The sequence below is a fragment of the Astatotilapia calliptera genome, chromosome 14 (assembly GCF_900246225.1).
Source record: "Astatotilapia calliptera chromosome 14, fAstCal1.2, whole genome shotgun sequence".
Taxonomy (NCBI): Eukaryota; Metazoa; Chordata; class Actinopteri; order Cichliformes; family Cichlidae; genus Astatotilapia; species Astatotilapia calliptera.
Window position 1 is genome coordinate 35,714,833 of NC_039315.1, and position 13,243 is coordinate 35,728,075.

Sequence of the window (13,243 nt, forward strand, 5' to 3'; positions counted from 1 at the left end):
GTTTGAGGCTGTGGACAGGTGTCTTTTATACAGATGATGAGTTTAAACAGGTGCCATTCATACAGGTAACGAGTGGGGGACAGAAAAGCTTCTTACAGAAGACGTTACAGGTCTGTGAGAGCCAGAGATTTTCCTTGTTTGAGGTGACCAAATACTTATTTTCCACCCTGATTTACCAATAAATTCTTTACAAATCCTACCATGTGGATTCATGGATTTTTTTTTCACATTCTGTCTCTCACAGTTGAAGTGTACCTCTGGTGCAAATTACTGACCTCTGTCATCATTTTAGGTGGGGGAACTTGCACAATCGGTGGCTGACTAAATACTTTTTTGCCCCACTGTAAAGGTTGGCTACAATAGGTGACACGGGGGAGCCCATGGCACAGCCATGTGTTTGTCTGTAGAAGCCTTCGTTGTATTTGAAGTATGTGGTGGTGAGGCAGAGGTCTAACAGTGTGCAGATCTGATCAGGTGTGAAGTTGGTCCTGTCCTCCAAGGAGCTGTCTTCTTGTAGTCGTTTTCTGACAGTCTCCACGGCCTCCGTGGTGGGTATGCAGGTGAAGAGAGAGACTACATCAAAGGACACCATGGTTTCATCTGGATCCAAGGGAAGTTTCTGGACCTTGTCGGTGAAGTCGGTGGAGTTCTTGATGTGGTGTGGGGTGTTCCCCACGAGAGGAGCAAGGATGGTAGCAAGGTGTTTAGCAATGTTATAAGTGGCTGAGTTTATGCTACTGACTATGGGACTATGGGTCTGAGTGGGACAGCTTCTTTGTGGATCTTAGGAAGTCCGTAAATGCAGGGTATGGCATCCCCTGGGTAAAGGCGGTGATATGTAAGGCGGTCAATAATTTTGTCCTTTTCAAAGTCTTGAAGGCAAGCTATAACTTTCTTTTTGTAGCTGCTTGTGGTCTCGCTTTAAGGCTCCGTAGGTATTGTTGTCACTGAGGAGAGTTGTGATCTTTGTATGGTAATCTGTAGTGTTTAGGACCACGGTGCATCTTCCCTTATCAGCTGGTAAAACAGTGATGTTGTGGTCTTTGCTCAGGGAAGCGACGGCCTTCTTTTCCTGTATTGTGAGGTTGGACGGAGGGACTTTGGCACTGGAGAGCGTGGCTGAGACTTTCATCCTGATTTGCTCTGCTTCTGTCTGTGATAATTTATTAATCCGTATGGCGGTTTCTGTGGCTGTGATGAGGTCCACTATGGGCAGCTGTTGTGGAGAAATGGCAAAATTGAGTCCTTTGGCTAATACTCTCTTTTCAGGTTCAGTGAGATTCCTGTCTGAAAAGTTCTTCACCCATTTCTGCTGACTGTCTTCAGGTGTGTTTTCTTCTCTGGGTTGTGTAGGTTCAGGATGAGGAGTGTGTGTTTTTGAAAGCAAGGTGTGGAATTTCCTGCGTTGTCTTTCTTTTCCTTTAGAGTGTTGGGCCCGCTGAGCCTTGTCCACAAACTTGTAAACCTCTTCTAAGATTGGAGAGGGTAGAAGGATTTCCAGTTCCTGCAGGGTCTGGCTGATCTTGATCTGGAGGGCATCTATAGTGAAATGGACCTGTCTTATCCTTTCACTTAAAAGGTGATTTTGTGCTCTCTGTAGAATCAAGTCTGCTCTGTATCCCCTGACAGTGGATCCAAGGCGCAGGCTCTTAGGAACAACTCTGCTTTGTCTGCATCTTAGGTTGAAACGGAGATGGTTCCTATAATCCGCTAGTTTCCTTGATTCCCTTTCATACTCCCGCACCAGTTGAAGGGTGTTCCTCCCAAAATGTACGGCAATAGGGTGATATCATAGCTGGACTGGCCATCGGGCATACCGGGCGGCGGTGGGCCGCTGGCGATTTTTTGTTTTTATGGGCCGATGGATTTTTTTTTTTTTTTTTTTTAGGAAGGGTATATACAATGAAAGGTGTTGGATTGGCCAATTGGTCATGATCGACTCTGGGCTGGACCAATTACAGCCGAGGAGGCCAAATGCACCCGCCCCCTTCTTTAGCAATCATGTGACTTTCGCGCATTGCATGCCGGGAACTCGTGGCAAAACAATCCAAGTACCGCATCAAATGCAAGCATTTGCAGCACCGCAAAACGTTCATTCTTCGGTTCCAATACCTTCTTGTTTTTTCTTTGCCGCAAAAAAAGGAATGTACAAAACAAAAGGAGAACAATGCCGGTCCGTACAAAGACAGACTCGACGAAAAGACAAAGAAAAGATACGAGGAAAAAATCAAAGACCATGGTACGAACAAAGGTAAGTTTACCAGTCTCACAAATCGTCGTCATAAATACACATTCGTTAACCGTTTATTAATATAACCTTTGAGCTCAACGGTAATTAATTAGTAGTGGAAATAATTTCTGGTACCCATCACAGAAATGTAGCAGTGACAATAATACTGTATGCTGTAATCGTACTGGACAATTAGTGATACAGAACAACTGTTTTCTCCTGTGAATAAAAGTACATGTTTTTGTCAATGTACCATAATAACAGAAGCGAAACGCAATATTGTGTCAGGACAATTCACTATTTATGCACAATAAACAAAGTAAACTTTAGTAAGTAAGTAAACTTTATTTATTAAGCGCTTTTCGCAGACAGGCAATCACAAAGCGCTGTACACAAATATTAAAATATTAAAATAAACAATAAAATCAATAGACATTATATACAATGTAAAAGATCAAATGTAAATAATGTAAAAAAAATAATAATAAAATATGTAGATCAACAAAAGGCTTGTTTGAACAGAAGAGTTTTTAACTGTTTTTTAAAAGAATCCACAGAGTCAAGCAAACGTAATTGTAGTGGTAAACTGTTCCACAACCTTGGTGCAACAGACTGAAAGGCTCCGCCCCCTTTTGTCTTCAGTCGTGTACGGGGAACAACTAAGAGACTCTGAGTCTGTGAGCGGAGATGACGAGCAGCAGTGTATTTTAAAAGAAGCTTGGATAAGTAATCTGAAGCCTGGCCATTTAGTGCTCTGTATGTTAAAACAAGAATTTTAAAGCGAATTCTAAACTCTATTGGGAGCCAATGTAAAGAATATAAGATGGGAGTGATGTGAACACGCTTGGTAGAGCGAGTTAGTAATCTGGCTGCTGCGTTTTGTATTGTCTGGAGGCGAGAGAGAGATGATTTATCCAAGCTAGTAAACAGGGAATTACAGTAATCTAAGCGTGATGACACAAATGCATGAATGAGTTTTTCCAGTTCAGCTGAGGAAACCATATGTCGCAGTTTAGATATGTTTCTTAAATGATAGAAACAGGAACGAGACAAAGATTTTACATGAGAGTCAAGGCCCAGGGAAGAGTCAAATATTACTCCAAGATTTCGAATATTTGACTTGACAGATGGACAGAAAGAGGCAAGAACCTGATTTTAGAATGTAGCTCAGGAGGAGCTATGATCATGGTCTCGGTCTTGTTAGTATTTAGAACGAGGTAGTTGCTTGAAAGCCAATCAGAAACCTGGGTTAAGCACTGGACTAGGGTGGACAGCCTATCCAGCTGATGAGGCTTAAAGGACATATGGAGCTGAATGTCATCAGCATAAAAATGATAAGACAGGTTGCTAAAAGATTGAATGATACTAGCTAAAGGAAGCATATAAAAAGAAAATAGTAATGGACCTAAAACTGAGCCCTGTGGGACACCACAGGTCAGGGCAGCAGTGTTAGAGGAGAACCTATCAGTCCTAACAGAGAAGGTCCTGTCTGATAAGTAGGAAGAAAACCAGTCTAGGGCAGAGCCAGATACACCAGCCAAAACCTTCAGCCTGTTAAGTAGGATTTTGTGGTCGATGGTGTCAAAAGCTGCACTAAGATCAAGCAAAATGATCACAGAACAGTTCCCTGCGTCAGATGCCATTAACAGATCATTATAGACTCTTAAGAGAGCGGTCTCTGTAGAGTGCTGCTTTTGAAAGCCAGACTGAAAAGGGTCAAGAATCTGTAATTGACATAATAGAGACCTGAACTGATTTTCAACAATTTTTTCAAGTAATTTACTGACAAATGGCAATTTTGAAATAGGTCAGTAATTACTAGCAGAGCTAGGATCGAGATTGTTTTTTTTAACAGAGGAGTTACCTCAGCATGTTTAAAATAAGATGGAACATAGCCTTGCCTCAGTGAACTGTTGATGATGGATAGTAATGTGGGACCAATGCTGGTGATAGACCCAGACAGGACAGAGTGAGGTAATATATCGACAGAGCATGACGAGGGAGGAGCATAGCGCGACCATTTCTGTTCAGCGCCAGACTTGCTTGTAACCTATATCACCAATTATGTTAAGAAAAATGAAGCATTAACTACAACAGAAGACTGACCTTTGTGGGAATGCTTGGAGCAGACTAACCTGTGAGCTGGAGTGTTCTGGGACGTTATATTTGGTATATCCAGACCATCCGTCGCCTCTTACTTCGGAAACATGGCTTAAAAAATTTCTCTTCAACGACGTAATCCGATAAAAAAAAAAAAACCGATCTCTTTACCCGTCGGCTTCCCGTGGCTGTCATGCGACCGGCTATTGCAGTTAATAATACAACGGCTTCTTGACATTTTTGTGTTTCTTTTTATCGCTGTGTGACTGATTTCAATTGAAAGCCTGCGTGCGCTAGTACCTCTTGCCACAAGTTCCCAGAATCCTTTGCGGTTTTACCCCTGAATGACGTCACATTTTCAATCTTTATCCTGGTGGGCCGGTCTCTAGTCAAAATGCCCGGGCCGATTTTTTGTCCCAGTCCAGCCTTGGGTGATATGGTACTACAAGGTCATTAAGATAAGATGGACTATTTATTAAAAGACTAAAACCAGGTTATTGTTTCCTATTCCATAATTATGTGCTTTATAAACTTCTGGTAAAATAAGACTTAAACTATACATTTGGACAGCTACTGCTGTTCACAGCTCTACTAAGTGAAGCAGCCCAGATTCAGTGTCTCGCCTCCCACGTCTTCATCACCACTATGTCACCCATCACATATCCAGTGTAATTTAAAGACGACTGCTTCTGCTTTTCCGTATTTTGTCATGTATCTTCCATTCCAGTCGTGGATGTTCACACTAAACATGAACTCATTTTTAAGGAATGAAGTCGGCGTGTGTGTGCAAGTAAATGCTGTGAGCCAGTACTGTAGCTCAAGGTTCAGACTGCACTAAACATCTGGCACACGGGCCAGTGTCAGCACTTTGTCACATCACACAGATTTAATCTACCCACATGTCCTAATATCAGGGCACAGGAAGTAATGAAACCTGACTTCCAGATTCTCTACCTCAGGACACGCAGTAAGTATATTTTTACATGTACACGGCTGATAATGTGTGGTAGGTCATACACTCACCGGTCCTTTTTTAAGTTTGGACCCCTTTTGCTTTCAGAACCGTGGCGCAGCTTAAACAAGGACCTGGAAACATTTCCTCCAGATTTTGGTCCACAATGACGTGAAAGCCTCGCAGAGTCACTGCAGATTTGTTGGCTGCACATCCACGGCGTTCTCCACCGCATCCCAAAGCTGCTCCACTGCACTGAGATCTGGTGACTGTTGAGGTCTTTTGAGTACGGTGAACTCGTTATTTTCCACACGCCACCATTATTGTGAACTACTGACACAAGGAAGGATGGCTTCATGCTTTCATGCTGTTTACACCAAATTACCGTCTACCACATCAACTACTCATCGAACCAGGCGATGCCGGCCACTCTCCTTACTGTCGTGAAACTGAGTTGTCACCTGAGTTTCCTGTTCTTTCTCGAAACGTGTTTGGTGTGGTTCTTCTTCAGTGTGTGGCCCTCCTGTTTCACGGTTTGACGTGTTGTGCGTTCAGAGATGCTTGTCTGCGTAGCTTGGTTGGTGTTGCGTTTCCGTCAGCTTGAAGCAGTCTGGTCTGTTCTGACACCAACAAAGCATTTCCCCCGGAGAACAGTTTTCCCTTCTTCAGACCGTTCTCTGGAAACCCTGGAGATGAAGGAAAATCTCAGACTAGCTTATGTGGCACCAACAACAACCACTGAACTCAGGAATCTTAAAGTTTATGTCATAAATACGTGCTTTTGAAATCCTTTAGTTTGGTGTGCATATTTTCTAATGTCGCTCACGCCATCTCCCTGCTCTTAGCATTCAGCTTTCAACATGTTGTTTCCTACTCTTGGGTCTACGGTGTTAAAGAGAGGAGCACAGCCTCGGCTGTAAAGCCCCTCCCACCAGCAGCAAAAAGCTTCTGTCTCTGAGGCACAGCCAATCAGAAGAAATTAGTCGTAAATCAAGCTGCTACCCAAGAATTTAAAAAATGGAGCTGAAATTAGCATATTTAATTTAACGCTCATTTCTTTAAACGTTTGTGTCAGCTGGTGATCAGCTGATCACGGGGCCGGGGTTAAAAGCCACCCACCTGTTCGCCGCTCAGACATCATTCTCTTCGTGTCAGGAGCTCCGAAACTCTGCCGACGTCAGTCTCCGCCTGATTCAGCAACCCTGAGTGTTTTTCCCTTCAATCCTTTTTCTCTTCCCGGCTCCGCTCGCTCTCTGTCTGTAACGACAGTTCCGAAGCCACGCTTCGTGCACTGATCGTTACTGGAATAACTGCGTGTCTGCTCCAAACCCGCCGCTAGCCGTAGCCGCGCTTGGGTCTAGTCAGCACGCTACACCGGCACGCCGAGCTACTGTGCGTAGCTCGCCCCGCCGTGACAGTTTGTTTTACATTTGAGCCTCTGAGGATCTGTGTAGAAATGTTTTTATTTTTTATTGTCCAAATATACTGTTTTCATTACGTAAGTGTCTGCTGGATGTGCCAATCACTAAATCTGTTGTATGTCAGTGTTTCTTGTGCTCTCTCTAAATCAGTAAACCATTAGTAACAACAGGCAGACAGATTTAAAAGGCTCCTGTTACTCCTACAGATGGAAGTTATTTTCTGTCACCACATCCAACCGTAAGTGTCGGTGAAAGGACTCCTGTGCATCAGCTCTGCTGTTATCAGCTGGGACACACAGTTGGTGTGAATGACGCTGCTCCGAGCGCAGGCAGGCATTACCCAGTGTCTTTAGCAGAGCTAAAGGTGAAGACTAACTGCTCCTGTCTACAAAGACTGATGTAAACACACCCAAACACATGGAACCATTTTCCTGAAAATCCGGAGAGCCACACAAAGACTCTCAGGCCATCGTATAACTCAATTACCCCAAAGTGTCCATGCAGAGCAGTTTCACACTGATTCTTCTAAAGCAATAAATCTATTTCACATAACCTCAAACAGAAGTATGTAGCATGGCTACAGGCAGCAGCAGCAGCTTGGACAGCTCGGCTTCTGAATGGGAGATGGTTCTTAGAAACCATACGAGTCCCAGGTGGGCAGGATGCCACCTTCCCAGAGCTTGGATAGGAAGTCAGGACTGCCACTAGGCTGACCAGCCGTACAGTAAATCTTGACTTTATTATGTAACCCACTGGATGGTTTGCTGCTGGAAAATGTGCTCCTAGCCTGAAGATAGACAGGTGGGTGGATAATGTTTGGAAACAGTCACCGTCTGGCACATGTTCATATGAATAAATGTGTTTTACTACTTACTATCGCTCAGCAGTCAGCAAAAGCTTTCAAAGTGACGGCTGCAAATCCAAGCCATCTTCTCTTACCCTGCTCCTGTGTGCTTCTGCTAGAACAAACAGAGAAGAACGTGAGCAGTTTGCATGAGCATGTGTTACAGTTCACAGCGCGAGAGCACTACCTGCAAAACACTTCATCCTGAAACGTTTACTAGCAGCACAGTAGGCAAGGGAGTGCTGCACAGAGCTGTGCTGCATTAATGGAGTATCCATGCACTATAATGCTAACTGGGCAGTGACACAGACAGGAGACAGGGAGAGGTAAGGATACTTCTTCCAGTTATATACCTCCATGAACACATGCTACGGCCTTATAAACGTATGGACTCGTGGATACAAAGAAACACAGCCCGTGTTTGAGATGCTTCCAGGCTCACAGAAACATATGATAGATAACGTGCAGCCCTGCTAGCTAGCTGATCACATCAACAATATGAACTGTGATTCATTACTGCACTGCTATTTAATTTCTTTAAGCTTGAAGCTCCCCGATCATCAACACTGCATCTACAAACCAAAGCAGCTAGTTTCATCACAAGACGTTAAATTATTTGTCAAAATATTAAAATCGTGTCATACTGGTGGAATAGACCAAGATCATTCGCAGAGGTGACTGAGGGGAGGCCAAGAGTGAAACAGGTGGATCAACAGGAAACATTTAATCACCTTTAAAGTAAGTGTTGAAGTAGCTGGCGCTACTCCATGTCCACCCCTCTTTAGAAATCCCTCGGCCACTTCAGTGCCGCTGAGGAAGGGTCACAAAATTCACCCACTCAAATACATTATCTGTCATATGACAGCAGGGTGAACAGACAGTGCATTCACACACAGAGCAGCGATCAGAACACGAGTTCACATGACTTAAATACTTCCTGAAGGAGACTGGGAGATTACACACAGCTGGACCTGATGAGCCTGACGAGACGGGGGAAGCAAAACTGAACACACTGACATAAGACAAGGACCTTCAAAGTAAAACAGGAAACAAACAAGTCACAAAGACGCAGACTTGACACTGAACTAAACCTACACTAAACACGAGGGCACAAGAACAAAACCCTAAACCAGAATCAACTGAAACACAGAATTATAATAATAATCAACGAAGCATAACAAGAGAATCAGAATACCTCCCATAATACAGACAAATATATGGAACTGAAAATGCTGGGTCAAAATGACCCAGATCCACGACTTTATCAAAGAATCAAAGAGTTTGTTGCTATCCCCCCCCCCTTTGCTTTATAAAGCAAAACGCTCTCCTGCACAACACCACTGTGACCTTCTCCAGGTAAACCTAGCATGCCACAAATCTGCCACTAATCTGCCACAACTTCCCAGAGTCATAGGAGAGAGGCTTGGAGTGAAAAAGTAATCAAGTAGTTTCACGCTTCGAACGCCAAAAACTCCCAGTTGGTCCATTCACTCTCTGGGAACTCTTAATGTCTCATCTTATTGTATGGCAACCAGTGTTGGTCAAGTTACTTGAAAAAAGTAATCGGTAACTGATTACTTCTGTCACAGGCTGGGTCTCCGACCCAGCACTCTGAGTTTTCTTTGTATTTTTTGATATGTTATTAGTTTGTGTTATTTCCTATTTGCCTTTAGTTTAGGCAGTTATTGTTCCTGGGTTTTCTATGTTTTGGGGTTTTCTATTTATTTCATCACGTATTAGGTCTGTTAAGTTGTGTTGTCATTTCCTGTTTTATTCTGACAATGTCATGTGTTCTTTGTTCATTGTATTTAGCTTTCCTCTCCTGGTCCTGTCATTAGGTTTATGTCTGTCAGCTGTTTTCCCCCATGTGTCGCCACTTCCCCTGATCACCTCATGTCTGTATTTAAGCCTTTTGTTTTCTTCATGCCATTGTCAGTTCGTCTGTTTATCTCACCAGAGTTACAGTCATAGTCATAGTCTTAGCCTGTTTATTTTCCACCTCAATCATAGTTATAGTTTTTGGTCTTAGTACCTTTAGTGTTTTGTTTCTTAGTGTTTTGCCTGTTTGCTTTGGTCTCTTGGTTCATTTCCTGTCGTCATCGCAATAAAGGTTCACTTTTCTGTTAATCATTACTATTCCTCGTCATCATCTGCTTTTGGGTCCTGTTTCCGCACACATCGGCGCACCCCGCCGTGACAACTTCCCCAAAAAAGTAATCCTGTTACTCTACTGATTACTTATTTTCAAAAGTAATTAATTACTTAGTTACTTAGTTACTTTTTAAAAACACAATTTACAACCTGAGTAGGTGATAAAGTGATAGATCTTTCAGCCCAATTCTACTTTTTCTGCATAATCCATCATACAAAATGTAATCAAATGGAAAAGTCTCTTTTTAAAACTTGTTTTATTAGTTTTAATCTTTTAACTTTATGCATCAAGCAAACATTTAATTATCTGCAACATTCTCTGACTGGAAGAAATTAGTTTAACATTTAAACCTATTTTCTGCACATTCCAGCACATAAAATAAAATATTTTTTGTGTTTACACTCAGTCTTTCAAATAGATGCAAGTAAAACACAGCAGAAAATAAATAAAGTCAAAGACTCAGCGGTCCTGTTGCTCTATTTTCACCTGTAAAGCAGGAGTGGGGTAGGCGGAGGGTTACCCTGGTGCAGGTGTGCCGCGGTCAGTGGAAGAATCCGCGAGTTTCTCTGTGAGTTTCCCATTACGTCGTAGCTACTCGGTGCTTGTTGGAAGTTTAGGGTTTTTTCGCTGTAAAAAGAAGTTTTCTTCCCACGCACAGCGGACACTAATGTTTTTGTCACTTTTTATGGAATCAAACTCAAAGTAAGGTCAGTACTTCCACGCTTTAAACGCTGCACGCTCATACTCTCTCCCACAATCGATATGTGATCCATTGTTGATCTGCACACAGCTGTTGTCACTAACGTCGCACTCGCTTACGTCACTGTCGTGAGACATTCTCGCAGAAAAATCACGGTTTTAGTAACGCAGTAACGCAGCGTTCCTACGGGAAAGTAACGGTAATCTAATGACCGATTTTGCAATAGTAATCCCTTACTTTACTCGTTACTTGAAAAAAGTTATCAAGTAACGTGTTACTGCCCATCTCTGATGGCAACTGCATGAGCCATGGGAGAAGTCACACTAAAGACGTGCTGATGAACTTTGCTAACATCTATCAGTTAGGATCATTGGCAGAGAGGCATGTGGGGGCATCACACAAAGAGTCCGAGTCACTTTCTGTACACACAGCATGAAATTAGCTTTAATTTGGATCCTATGAGGTGTTGCTGGGACTGGAAGACAAGGCAACTTATTTTGATCAGTGTTATATTATTATATTAACACAAGTGAAGGACAAAGCGTGCACAGCCTCCTAAACCGTGATCACAGTGGCCTTTAGAGGTTATCTCTCCTATTACTACAGGATAGATCCATCGGTTCACTGCAACAGGCCCTTTAGGTGGCCATGTTTACCTCCCGTTCTTCGTCTAGCCACAGCACTGTGTGCGACATCACGTGAGCTGAAGGAATTTACACTGGAATGAGGTGCCGGGTGTTCCGTGTCTGGCTTTAATGAGGTTTTTCCAACACTAGAGAGCACAATAAATTCTGAGCTGTAGTGGAAAGAATCAGACACCGAGTGAGCCTCTGAGAAGCTCATTAGAAATGAATGGAAATTGACATAATACAGTGGGCAGATGAAGCGATTTTCTTATTGCTTCTATTAGCAGGTATTTAGTGCAGTAGAGCTACTGGTGGACAGACACGAGTGCAGCTGTGGAAAAGGGAGAAATCATTGCGGTCAATCCTTCTCAGACAGCTGTCATCATGGTCCCTGAATCTTTGAACGTAATGGAACAAACCTTTTGCATAACTGCAAGATGTCAACTGCAATGATCACCGGTAACATTACCCAGATCCTCGGGTCGCTTGAAAGACGGAGTTATTATTTTCTGTGGATACAAAGGGCTAATGAATCTGGCAAGGTCGGGATTTGTGGAATATTCCATTGAATCCAACTCCTCCATTGATTGGGAATGTATGACATGTGTATTAGTCATGCAGTGTGTTTTATTTTTCCTGGCATTGATGCGCGCCACAGCATTATCGCTCAGAAAACTGCAGTATCCCGTGTGTCTAAGAACTCGCCTCGGGACGTTCACGACCTGCAGATAAGCCCAGAATGTAAACAAGTCATAAATGCATCTGCAGTAAACCTTTACAGGTCTGAGCCCAGTATTATGCAATGGAGTTGTACTGGAAGCAATGCAGGGGTGGGAGTGAACAACTGCTCCGTCACTCATTCATTCATATTCATCCACCTGCGTAATCCAAACGAGTTGTAGTTTATTTGGCCTTTAATGGCAAAGAGAGAAGGATCATCTACTCTAACCTCCTGAGACCTGAACTCTTCCACTGCAGCATTTTTCATTTCTCTTTGATATTTGGGCTGATTGGGACACGATGAATGTGAAAACAAAGAATTTTTTTTTTATTCTAATTTTTGTTTCTAAGAAAAATCAGAGCCACATGAGGACATTCGTTTAACATTTTGATAGGACAGTAGCAGCATAACGTCCTCGTAAGTGGATATCAGGCCCATGTAGAGCAAGATTGAGTATTTTGGTCTAAATAACCGAAAATGTGACGTCCACACATGTGGACACCAGGTCCTAGGAGGTTAAATCATCCAATGTGCATCTTTAGAAAAACAAACAATTGTGTGTAAAACATTTTAAAGATTCATCCAACATGAGCCGTGCGAAGAGAAGGACTTCCTGCGATGGGTCTACGATCAGCCAGACGTTCCCAAATGACTCCAGCTTAGCCAAATTTTCATCCACTGGTCATTTCTGCTCCGCTAAATATTTCTGGGAATGACTATGAAAGGCAACTTGTTACCAGAACCAGGGGTTGATATTAATATATATTCATTTCCGTTAAAGAAAAGGTTCTTAGCTTTAAAAACAAAAAATTAATGACTCAGTTTTCCCACCCAGTACCAGTACAGCAGTCCTGATGCCATCATGAGTTCTACTATGACTGTCTACGATGCTGATGTTATGAAATATAAAACGTATGAAATAAGATTGAAACCCCGGACCTCTCCCACCTCTTCGTGGTTTGGCTGCTGTTTGTTGGTTCTTCAGTTTTAATTCGACTTCATGAAAGCAGCTTGTAAACGGAGCAGGTTTAAGTTTGCAGCCCGTCACAAATGAAACTTTCCACTGAAATTCTTTGTTCAAGGTTCAGGCAGCACGTTTGGTTAAAGGTGGACATTTTGACTGTTTCACATTCTCGTCTCCCACAGCAGTAAACATCCATTATGCTTCAGTATAGGTCCACATAAACAAGTGGTGCGTTCTTCTGCACAGGTGTGTAAACCCGGAGCACCGTGGGTTTGAAGCCAGTCGATCACTTCTACCCTAAAGGTTACTGCAGACGGCCTGCGACGCGTGCACACTGGCCAGATGGAGCTGACAAGGTGGAACAACAATCCACTGAAGTCTTTTCATTTTGCAGCATCTCGTCTGCCACACAGAGAACGCCGCCTCCCACAGTTGTTGGCTTTGACGGCAGCTGTGGCTTTTTGTTATAAATGAAACAAAAACACAGCACTTAGCTCTGGTGGCAGCCGTCCTCCAGGCAGACAGTGGAAGAT